The 10,085-nt window shown below is 40.9% G+C and overlaps 1 non-coding gene across 1 annotated transcript; it reads left to right on the top strand.

The window, feature by feature from the left end:
- The first annotated feature begins 9,202 nt into the window (after nt 1–9,202).
- On the top strand, nt 9,203–9,276 carry TRNAR-UCG. Its single transcript has one exon. It is a non-coding gene; the product is annotated as a tRNA-Arg (tRNA).
- The last annotated feature ends 809 nt before the right edge of the window (nt 9,277–10,085 follow it).

Genomic DNA, 10,085 nt, shown 5'->3' on the forward strand with positions numbered 1-10,085 from the left:
AGTAATGAGCGGTATCTAGCAACACATCATTACTACCCAATGTTACAAGAATGTTGAGATCCAACATCACCTTGTGACTACTAATTGTGACTCCTCACAATATATGACAAGTATCCTTCTATCCTAGACATCTAGATTGATCAATATGAGGCATAGACCGTGTCATCCTCTAATCAATCTAAATCTTGAACTCCAAGTAGACACACTAAATCAAATGAGCTCAATATCCTATATTGACTCATTTGGGTATGGTCATGCACTTCGTGGTCTCACTCTATCAAGAATACCGATGTCTCTCCCGTCATATAGGAGGGATAGATCCCATCTACATCACTCACATCCCTCCACATAATTTGTTACATACCCAGTAATCGCCTTTATGGTCCACCAAGTTACGGGTGACGTTTGACGAAACCAAAGTACATAACTCCTTATGTAGGGAACCATGGTGACTTCAGGTCTAAGGACTAGTAGTCATACTAATAGCCACATGAGAAAGTATATGACACTCATATAACGATCCATGATACTTTCTCATGGCGGGTCATTCAGTAGACATTCTCTAATGTATACCCATGTGTCAACTTGATATCTCTATATCCATGACTTGTGAGATCAAATCATCGAGTTGACCTACATGCTAGTCTTATTGCATTAACATTATCCCTGAATGTTAATACTCATCTAGGAATGATTAAGAGTAGTGTTCCCTATATCATCTCACTATCGATTCAACCAATCGATTAATATAAGTAAGAACCTTCTACTCAAGGGCGTTATTATACTTAGTTTATTTGTCACCAATACAAGTAAGTATATCAACCAAAAACTAAATGCCTTTATTTATATAGAATATGATACAATAAGTCCAAAATACAATCATCAAATGATTGACTCTAGAGCTCTAGCTAACAATCTCCCACTAGCACTAGTGCCAATCAGTGTAGGCTCTAAGCCCCAATGACCTAGTGTGACCATCATGCTTCCTCTGTGCCAAAGCCTTGGTCAAGGGATCTGCGATGTTAGCCTCTGTAGGTACTCTGCAAATCTTCACATCTCCTCTCTCGATGATCTCTCGAATGAGATGGAAGCGCCGTAGTATGTGTTTGGTCCGCTGGTGTGAGCGAGGTTCCTTCGCCTGTGCTATAGCTCCATTGTTGTCACAATAGAGCTCAATGGGGTCAGCAATGCTAGGAACCACCCCAAGTTCAGTGATGAACTTGCGGATCCAAACTGCCTCCTTTGCTGCCTCTGATGCAGCAATGTACTCGGCTTCTGTTGTAGAATCAGCTACTGTATCCTGCTTCGAACTCTTCCAGCTAACAGCACCACCATTAATGCAAAATATGAACCCCGACTGCGATCTATAGTCATCCTGGTCGGTCTGGAAGCTAGCATCACTGTAACCCTTTACAGCTAGCTCATCATCGCCTCCATATATCAAGAAATATTCTTTAGTCCTTCTTAAGTACTTAAGAATATTCTTGACCGCTATCCAGTGACTTTCACCGGACTGGTATCTGCTCGTCATGCTCAAAGCATACGAGACATCAGGTCGAGTACATAGCATGGCGTACATGATCGATCCTATGGCTGAGGCATAAGGGATCTGATCCATGCGGTCTCTCTCCTCTCTAGAAGAGGGACCTTGAGTCTTCGAAAGACTCACGCCATGTGACATCGACAGAAATCCCTTCTTGGAGTTCTGCATGGCAAACCGTAGGAGTACCTTGTCAATGTATGTACTCTGACTTAGGCCAAGCAATCTCTTAGATCTATCTCTATAGATCTGTATCCCTAGAATGCGGGATGTCTCACCTAAGTCCTTCATTGAGAAGCAACTCCCTAGCCAGGTCTTGACAGACTGAAGCAAAGGGATGTCCTTCCCAATGAGTAATATGTCATCCACATACAATATGAGGAAGACAACTATGTCCCCTACAACCTTCTTGTAGACACAAGGATCATCTTCGTTCTTGATAAAACCAAACTGTTTGATTGCATCATCGAATCGAAGATTCCAGCTCCGAGAAGCTTGCTTTAGTCCATAAATGGACCTATGTAGTTTGCATACTCTGCTAGTATGCTGTGGATCTACAAAACCCTCAGGTTGTGCCATGTACACATCCTCGAGTAGGTTTCCATTCAGAAATGCAGTTTTGACATCCATCTGCCATATCTCATAGTCATGCTAGGCAGCAATAGCAAGCATGATCCGAATGGATTTAAACATCGCTACTGGAGAAAAGGTTTCATTATAGTCAATACCATGAATCTGCTTGAAACCTTTAGCTACCAAGCGACCCTTATAGATAAGTCCATCCATGTCAGTCTTTCTCTTAAAGACCCACTTACACCCAATGGGTTTTACCCCTTCAGGTGGATCAACCAAAGTCCATATTTGATTGGTGTACATGGATTCCATTTCGGATCTCATGGCCTCTAGCCATTTCTCGAAATCTGGTCTTATCACAGCTTCCTGATAGATGGTAGGCTCATCATCTATGAGCACAACGTCATTATGGTCAGACAAGAGAAATGAGTATCTCTCAGGCTGACAACATACCCTATCAGACCTGCGAAGAGGTATGTCTACTTGAACTGGTTGTTGTTCCTCAATTCTTTGTGGAACAACATCATCCACAACATTTTGTGGTTTCAGTTCAACTTCCATCGAGGCTTCAGTGCTAGGATCCGCATCTTGAACTTCTTCAAGATCGAATGTACTCCCACTAGTCTTTCTAGAAACAAAGTCCCTTTCTAGAAAGACTCCAGTCTTTGCCACAACTATCTTGTGCTGACTGGGAATGTAGAAGTAATATCCCTTAGTTTCCTTGGGATATCCAATAAAGTAGCACTTGTCAGATTTGGGTCCTAATTTGTCTGAGACTTGATGTCGAACGTAAGCCTCATAACCCCAAATCCTCATGAAAGACACCTGGGCATCTCTCCCAGTCCATATCCTATATGGTGTCTTTATCACGGCCTTGGATGGAACTCAGTTGAGTATAAAAGCTACCGTGTCTAGAGCATAGCCCCAAAGGTATGTCGAAAGATCTGTGTGACTCATCATAGATCGTACCATATCTAATAGGGTACGATTCCTCCTTTCGGATACACCATTCCACTGTGGTGTTCCAGGAGGAATGAGTTGGGATAGAATCTCACACTCAGCTAGGTAGTCACGAAACTCATGGCTAAGGTATTTTCCACCTCGATCTGATCGAAGTATCTTAATACTCTTGCCAAGCTGGTTTTGTACTTCATTCTTGAATTCTTTGAACTTTTCAAAGGATTCAGACTTATGTGTTATCAAGTACACATAACCATATCTACTAAAGTCATCAGTAAATGTGATGAAGTACCTATAACCACCTCTAGCAGCGACATTGAAAGGGCCACATACATCACTATGTATAAGTCCTAACAAATCAGTCGCTCTCTCGTTGTGCCCACTAAAGGGAGTCTTGGTCATCTTGCCTCGTAGGCATGACTCGCATATCTCATATGATTCAAAATCAAATGAGTCCAGCAAACCATCCTTATGGAGCTGGGATAAGCGCTTGTCATTTATATGACCTAAGCGACAGTGCCAGAGGTAGGTTTGGTTCATGTCATTTGACTTGAACCTCTTGGTATTTATGTTATAGATAGGGTTCTTAAGGTCTAGAATATAGAGTCCATTTATCAGAGGTGCACTACAATAGAACATATCGTTTAAATAGACGGAACAACATTTGTTCTTTATTATAAACGAGAAACCTTTCTTGTCTAAACAAGAAACTGATATAATGTTCTTAGTTAATGCAAACACATAACAACAATCGACTAACTCTAGTACAAGCCCAGAGGGCAGAGATAGAAAGTAAGTCCCTACAGCAACAGCAGCAACCCGTGCTCCATTGCCTACTCGTAGGTCCACCTCGCCCTTTGTCAATGCCCTGTTATTTCTCAGCGCCTGCACATTAGTACAAATGTGAGAAGCACATCCAGTATCTAATACCCATGATGTAGAAATAGATGTAGAAATAGATAGATTGACTTCTATAACATATATACCTGAAGTGGAAGTCTCACTTCGCTTCTTCTTAAGATCCTCCAAGTATACCTTGCAATTCCTCTTCCAGTGCCCGGTCTGACCTCAGTGGAAGCAGGCAGCATCCTTAGCGACCCCTCCTTTAGGCTTCAGTGCCTTGCCTTTGCCCTTGGCTTGGGACTTTCCCTTGCCTTTGAGCTTGCCCTTGCCCTTATGTTTCTGAACCATTAGAACAGTGTTGGGCTTAGCCTTCTTAAGGTTCAGCTCAGCAGTTCTTAACATGCTAAGCAGCTCAGGCAGTGACTTGTCAATCTCGTTCATATTGTAGTTTAGAACGAATTGACTGTAGCTATCCGGCAAGGATTGCAAGATCAGGTCAGTGGCCAGCTCTTGGCCAAGTGGGAACCCCAACCTTTGTAGGTTCTCTATTTACCCAATCATTTTGAGTACATATGGGCCTACAGGAGCCCCGTCTGACATCTTGCACTGAAACAGTGCCCTTGAGATCTCAAATCTCTCATGCCTCGCTTGACCTTGATACAGTTGACGAAGATGTTCAACCATATCGTAAGCGCCCATTAACTCGTGTTACTTCTGAAGCTCAGAGTTCATGGTCGCGAGTATTAGACAAGACACATCTAATGCGTCATCTTGATGCTTCTTGAAAGCATCTCGGTCAGCTCGCGGGGTAGTGGTAGGAGGAGCCTCCGGAATGGGCTGCTCCAGAACGTACAGTTTACGTTCTTGGGTGAGAACTATTCTCAGGTTCCTGTACTAGTCCAAGAAGTTTGCTCCGTTGAGCTTGTCCTTCTCAAGGACAAATCGCAGGGAGAAGGTGTTCGTGTTCGACGTCATGGTAATCTACAACAGAAATAAAAAGCAGAAATAAATATCATATTCTTAATCATTTAATTAGGCCTTTAACTAAATGATGCTCCCACTGAATTCTATAATTCATGTGGGACAAGATCCACATCATATTAACCCTTGAGTTAGCTTTGGCTAATACGCCCAAGACTTAGTATGATCGGTAGGTAACGATTACCAATTACATCTCTATGCAACTCTTGTTTATAGGATCAAGATCTGCATTTATATTAAAACTCGAGTTAGCTTTGGCTAATACGCCCAAGAGTTAATATAAACGTGATTTTGACCTATCTACCAACCATTGGATAATGCCTATAGTTAAACTCGATCCAATTGAGTTAACTAGTTACTCAATCTAATTGAGTTGTACTCACCCATGCGTTGATAGGCGGGACCAAAATTGTCCCTCCGTACCCTACCAAGATAGTATGTGTTGCTCTGCTTTGGCAGATTCAACAACAACATGCGATCGAGGTAGTGGTAGGTATCACGGCATGGTAGACATTACGAGTTGACGCGATTTAGATCTAATCTAAATAATGATGCGTATCAAATACTTGATTTAGATCTAATCTAATCGTGGGGTGCATCATGTGCACAATTTAGATCTAATCTAATCGCTAGGCACTAATTAACTACTTAATTAAACATGCATCACATACATATAAGCAATTAATTAAATTATTTTGTGATTGTGTCATGGCCCTACTATGATCTTCTCAAGCCAATGAGAAGATCGGATGGTCAACCTAAGGTCAACAGCTTCTCAAGTTCCTTCCTTTGACCACCTCGTGTTGCTCGCGCCCTCCTCGTAACTCCGTCTCGAGTGGACCTTCCACCGCTTCAAAATTTACATTACAATTTTGAAACTCGAGTTACATTCGAGTCTAAATCTAATTTACAACCAGAATATAAGAGAAAGGCACGACGCGCAGGTCGTGAAAATAAAATAAAATAAAATAAATACAGCACGCACATCACATAACGGCACGCAGGCCGTATTATGAATTACAACACATTTCCAAATCCAATTTGGGTCGTTTGGGCCATGACTATCACAAAATTAATATATAATTCAAAATTATATATTTCTATAATTTTCTGTAATTTTTTTTTATAATTTTACAATTTTTACGGGTACAATTTTCCCGGCGGTTCCGTTTAGCGATTTTCGGGCGCAATCGCGGAACGAATCCCCTTGCGGGGCCAGGGGCAGTGCCCCTGCCCGCGATCAAACCATCACGAGGGTTCCTTTGTGATCTAATAGCGCCTTAGCCCGCTGTCCCAAAAAGATTTGGGGCGAAACCAAGCCGTTTTGGAAAAATCTTCCCGGTAGCGGAAGCCTACAAGTGCCGAAACACTTGTGCTTCGCTTCTACGAGAAAATTACCCATAAAAACTATTAAAAAACCTAAATTTACAGAAAATCACAGAAGCTATTTTTTCATAAAAAATCAAAAACAAACTCGTACACGCCTTCGCACGTGGCTCTAATACCACTGTTGGATTTTTCGGACCACGAAAACCGCTTTTCGCATCGCGGAAACCCCGAATCACTCATGCCACTGGATCTCGTGCGAAGGATAGATTTCAAAAATATGAGTACGAGTTTCAAACTATGATCTACAGTAGATCTACAAAGGAAAAACATTTTATACCTTTGAAGCGTGCCCTTGCAAATCCCGCTCGTCCAAGGTGCCGGATCTCTAGACCGTCAAGCGTACGGTCCTCTAGAAGTATCCACACAAACAATCCTTGATGGAGAAGACCAAACAAAGGTGTGCTAGCACCTTGTCTTGCTCGGCCAAGAGAGGAGGAGAGGGAGAGGAGAAAGAACTCAAGGAGGAAGAAGAAGTGAATGAGCACTTGAATGAAAATCAATTTTCATTCCAATACTAAAGTGGCCGGCCACTCATGAAGTGTAACCCCCATTCACAATTAATGTAGCCATTAAAGAGAATGACATTATAACTCCCATGAGGTGGCACACTTTGATGATGTGGAGCATCATCATTGGTCCACATCTTGCCATCTCACTAATGATGTGGCAATTAGTCAAGTCAAACTTGACTCTTCCTCTTCCTCTCAAGTCAAGTCAAACTTGACCAAATCTCTTCCATGGTTGATCTAATCTAACCATTTGATTCAAGCCAACTTAATACAATGAATCTAATTCATTAAATTAACTTGATTCAATGAGTCATAATCTAAATTAGACTCATTAAACACATGAATCAACTTGAGTCCAACTCAAGTTAGCCCAATTAGGATTACTCTTAATCCAATTTGATTCATTAAATGAATCTAATCCTCTTGGTTCATCATATGAACCTAATCTCCATCTAATTGTCCTTAGTGTGTGACCCTATAGGTTCTTGTAACGTTGGCAATGCCCCTAAACCCATTTAGGAGCATAAGTAATGAGCGGTATCTAGCAACACATCATTACTACCCAATGTTACAAGAATGTTGAGATCCAACATCACCTTGTGACTACTAATTGTGACTCCTCACAATATATGACAAGTGTCCTTCTATCCTAGACATCTAGATTGATCAATATGAGGCATAGACCGTGTCATCCTCTAATCAATCTAAATCTTGAACTCCAAGTAGACACACTAAATCAAATGAGCTCAATATCTTATATTGACTCATTTGGGCATGACCATGCACTACGTGGTCTCACTCTATCAAGAATATCGATGTCTCTCCCGTCATATAGGAGGGATAGATCTCATCTACATCACTCACATCCCTCCGCATAATTTGTTACATACCCAGTAATCGCTTTTATGGTCCACCCAGTTACGGGTGACGTTTGACGAAACCAAAGTACATAACTCCTTATGTAGGGAACCATGGTGACTTCAGGTCTAAGGACTAGTAGTCATACTAATAGCCACATGAGAAAGTATATGACACTCATATAACGATCCATGATACTTTCTCATGGCGGGTCATTCAGTATACATTCTCTAATGCATACCCATGTGTCAACTTGCTATCTCTATATCCATGACTTGTGAGATCAAGTCATCGAGTTGACCTACATGCTAGTCTTATTGCATTAACATTGTCCCTGAATGTTAATACTCAACTAGGAATGATTAAGAGTAGTGTTCCCTATATCATCTCACTATCGATTCAACCAATCGATTGATATAGGTAAGAACCTTCTACTCAAGGACGTTATTATACTTAGTTTATTTGGCACCAATACAAGTAAGTATAACAACCAAAAACTAAATGTCTTTATTTATATAGAATATGATACAATAAGTCCAAAATACAATCATCAAATGGTTGGCTCTAGGGCTCTAGGGTTCTAGCTAACATTTTGATCCTACACAGGCGGCCGGAGGTCGCCACCCACTTAGCACCCAGTAGCTCGCCCACCGCATGCAACCTCTGATTGCTTATCTTGATCCAAACTATAACTTTGATGGGAATGTAAACTCATGAAGGGATCATAATTAATTGCGGTTGAATTTTAACTGAAATCTGACCACAATTAAAGGTTCATCAAGAGTGGATCAGGGAAAAATAGATCAGAGGAGTCGGACTCTCCGGAAGGGTTGTTATTGCCTGCATCGTTGATGGCGGTGATGCGTTAAAAACAGGAGCATGACTTTCTGTCCAATTTGAGGGGATTAAAAAATATCCATAAATTATCGGATTAATAAATCTATTTGTCCATTATTTTATAATAAGTAAGCATAAAAAGGAGTAATCCATTTTTTTAATGGAAAACTTTCCATGCGAAGACTTTCCTTAATTCTTAATTCCGTCCTCCAAAGTAACTAAGGTCTATATATATAAAGCTCTGAAGGGTTCTTAAAGTTCATCGCACTAGCAGCTGCGATGAGGTGCAGGTACAGGAAGAGGATAGAGGTAGACAGGCAAGGAGAACTTCTCAATTCTCACCCGCGTCGATCCGGCATTGAATGGAGACATCTCATTGGCGACCTTCTTCTTCCGACGACGTTCTGTGATCAGGTCGGCGCCAATCATGTGCTATATATATATATATGCAGATCGGAGAGAAAAGCACGCGAAAAGACAAAAAGGGAGCAATTCCTTCGGAAAAAAGGGGCCGGCGAAAGGGCACTGTGTCTTTTACGATCGCGGTGCACCAAAAGAGAGAGACAAGGCAATACGAACATGCCATGCAGGGAAGGAAGGAGGTGTTGGGTGCGATAAGGTGTTTATTTTTATAAAAAAAAAAAGTTATTAGCAGGTATTGCAAAAGGATATGATCATATCATTTATCACTTAGAACGAAATTGTAACATCTGACCACATAGCGCAGTGGATTAGCGCGTCTGACTTCGGATCAGAAGGTCGTGGGTTCGACTCCCACTGTGGTCGTTTTTTTTATTATTACTCTATTAACTGCAAATTTAATATATGAACAACGCACAGTAGATCAAGTAAAGGAGGGCTATTCGCCTTTTACCATAAAGTAAAGGATCTCAGGGGAAATTGGGTAATAACTCATTCCCATGTACCTCCCCTTCAATGGGTCATTACCCTATTTTCATCAATCAAAATATTTCTTTATTCCAAAAATACCATTGACATAAAACTAAAATTTTCTCCCTTAATATCAAATATCAAAATATATTTATTTATTTTTTTCTTTCATATCACTTCTCTCTCCTTGTTCTCTCTCATCATATTTTCTCTCTCATCATTTTATCACACACTTTCTCTCTCTTTAATCTCTCCTATCACGCTCTCTTTACTCTTTTTTTCTCATCACACTTTTTCTCTCCTCATACTTTCTCTCTCCTCAATCTCTCTTGTCACACTCCCGCCTTTTTTTCCTCAACACACTTTCTCTCTCATCATACTTTCTTTCTCCTCAATCTATTCCATCGCACTCTCTTCCTTCTTTTTCTCTCATCATACTTTCTCTCTCCTCAATCTCTCTTATCACACTCCCTCCTTTTTTTTCCTCAACACACTTTCTCTCTCATCATACTTTCTCTCTCTTCAATCTCTCCCATCACACTCACTGTTCTCTTTCTCTCTCATCACACTTTCTCTCTCATCATACTTTCTCTCTCCTCAATCTCTCTCATCACACACTCTCTCCTCATTTTTCTCATTACATTTTCTCTCTCTTCATCCTCTCCCATCATACTTTCTCTCACATCATATTTTCTCTCTCATCA

This window comes from Zingiber officinale, chromosome 2A, assembly GCF_018446385.1.
Source record: "Zingiber officinale cultivar Zhangliang chromosome 2A, Zo_v1.1, whole genome shotgun sequence".
Lineage (NCBI taxonomy): Eukaryota > Viridiplantae > Streptophyta > Magnoliopsida > Zingiberales > Zingiberaceae > Zingiber > Zingiber officinale.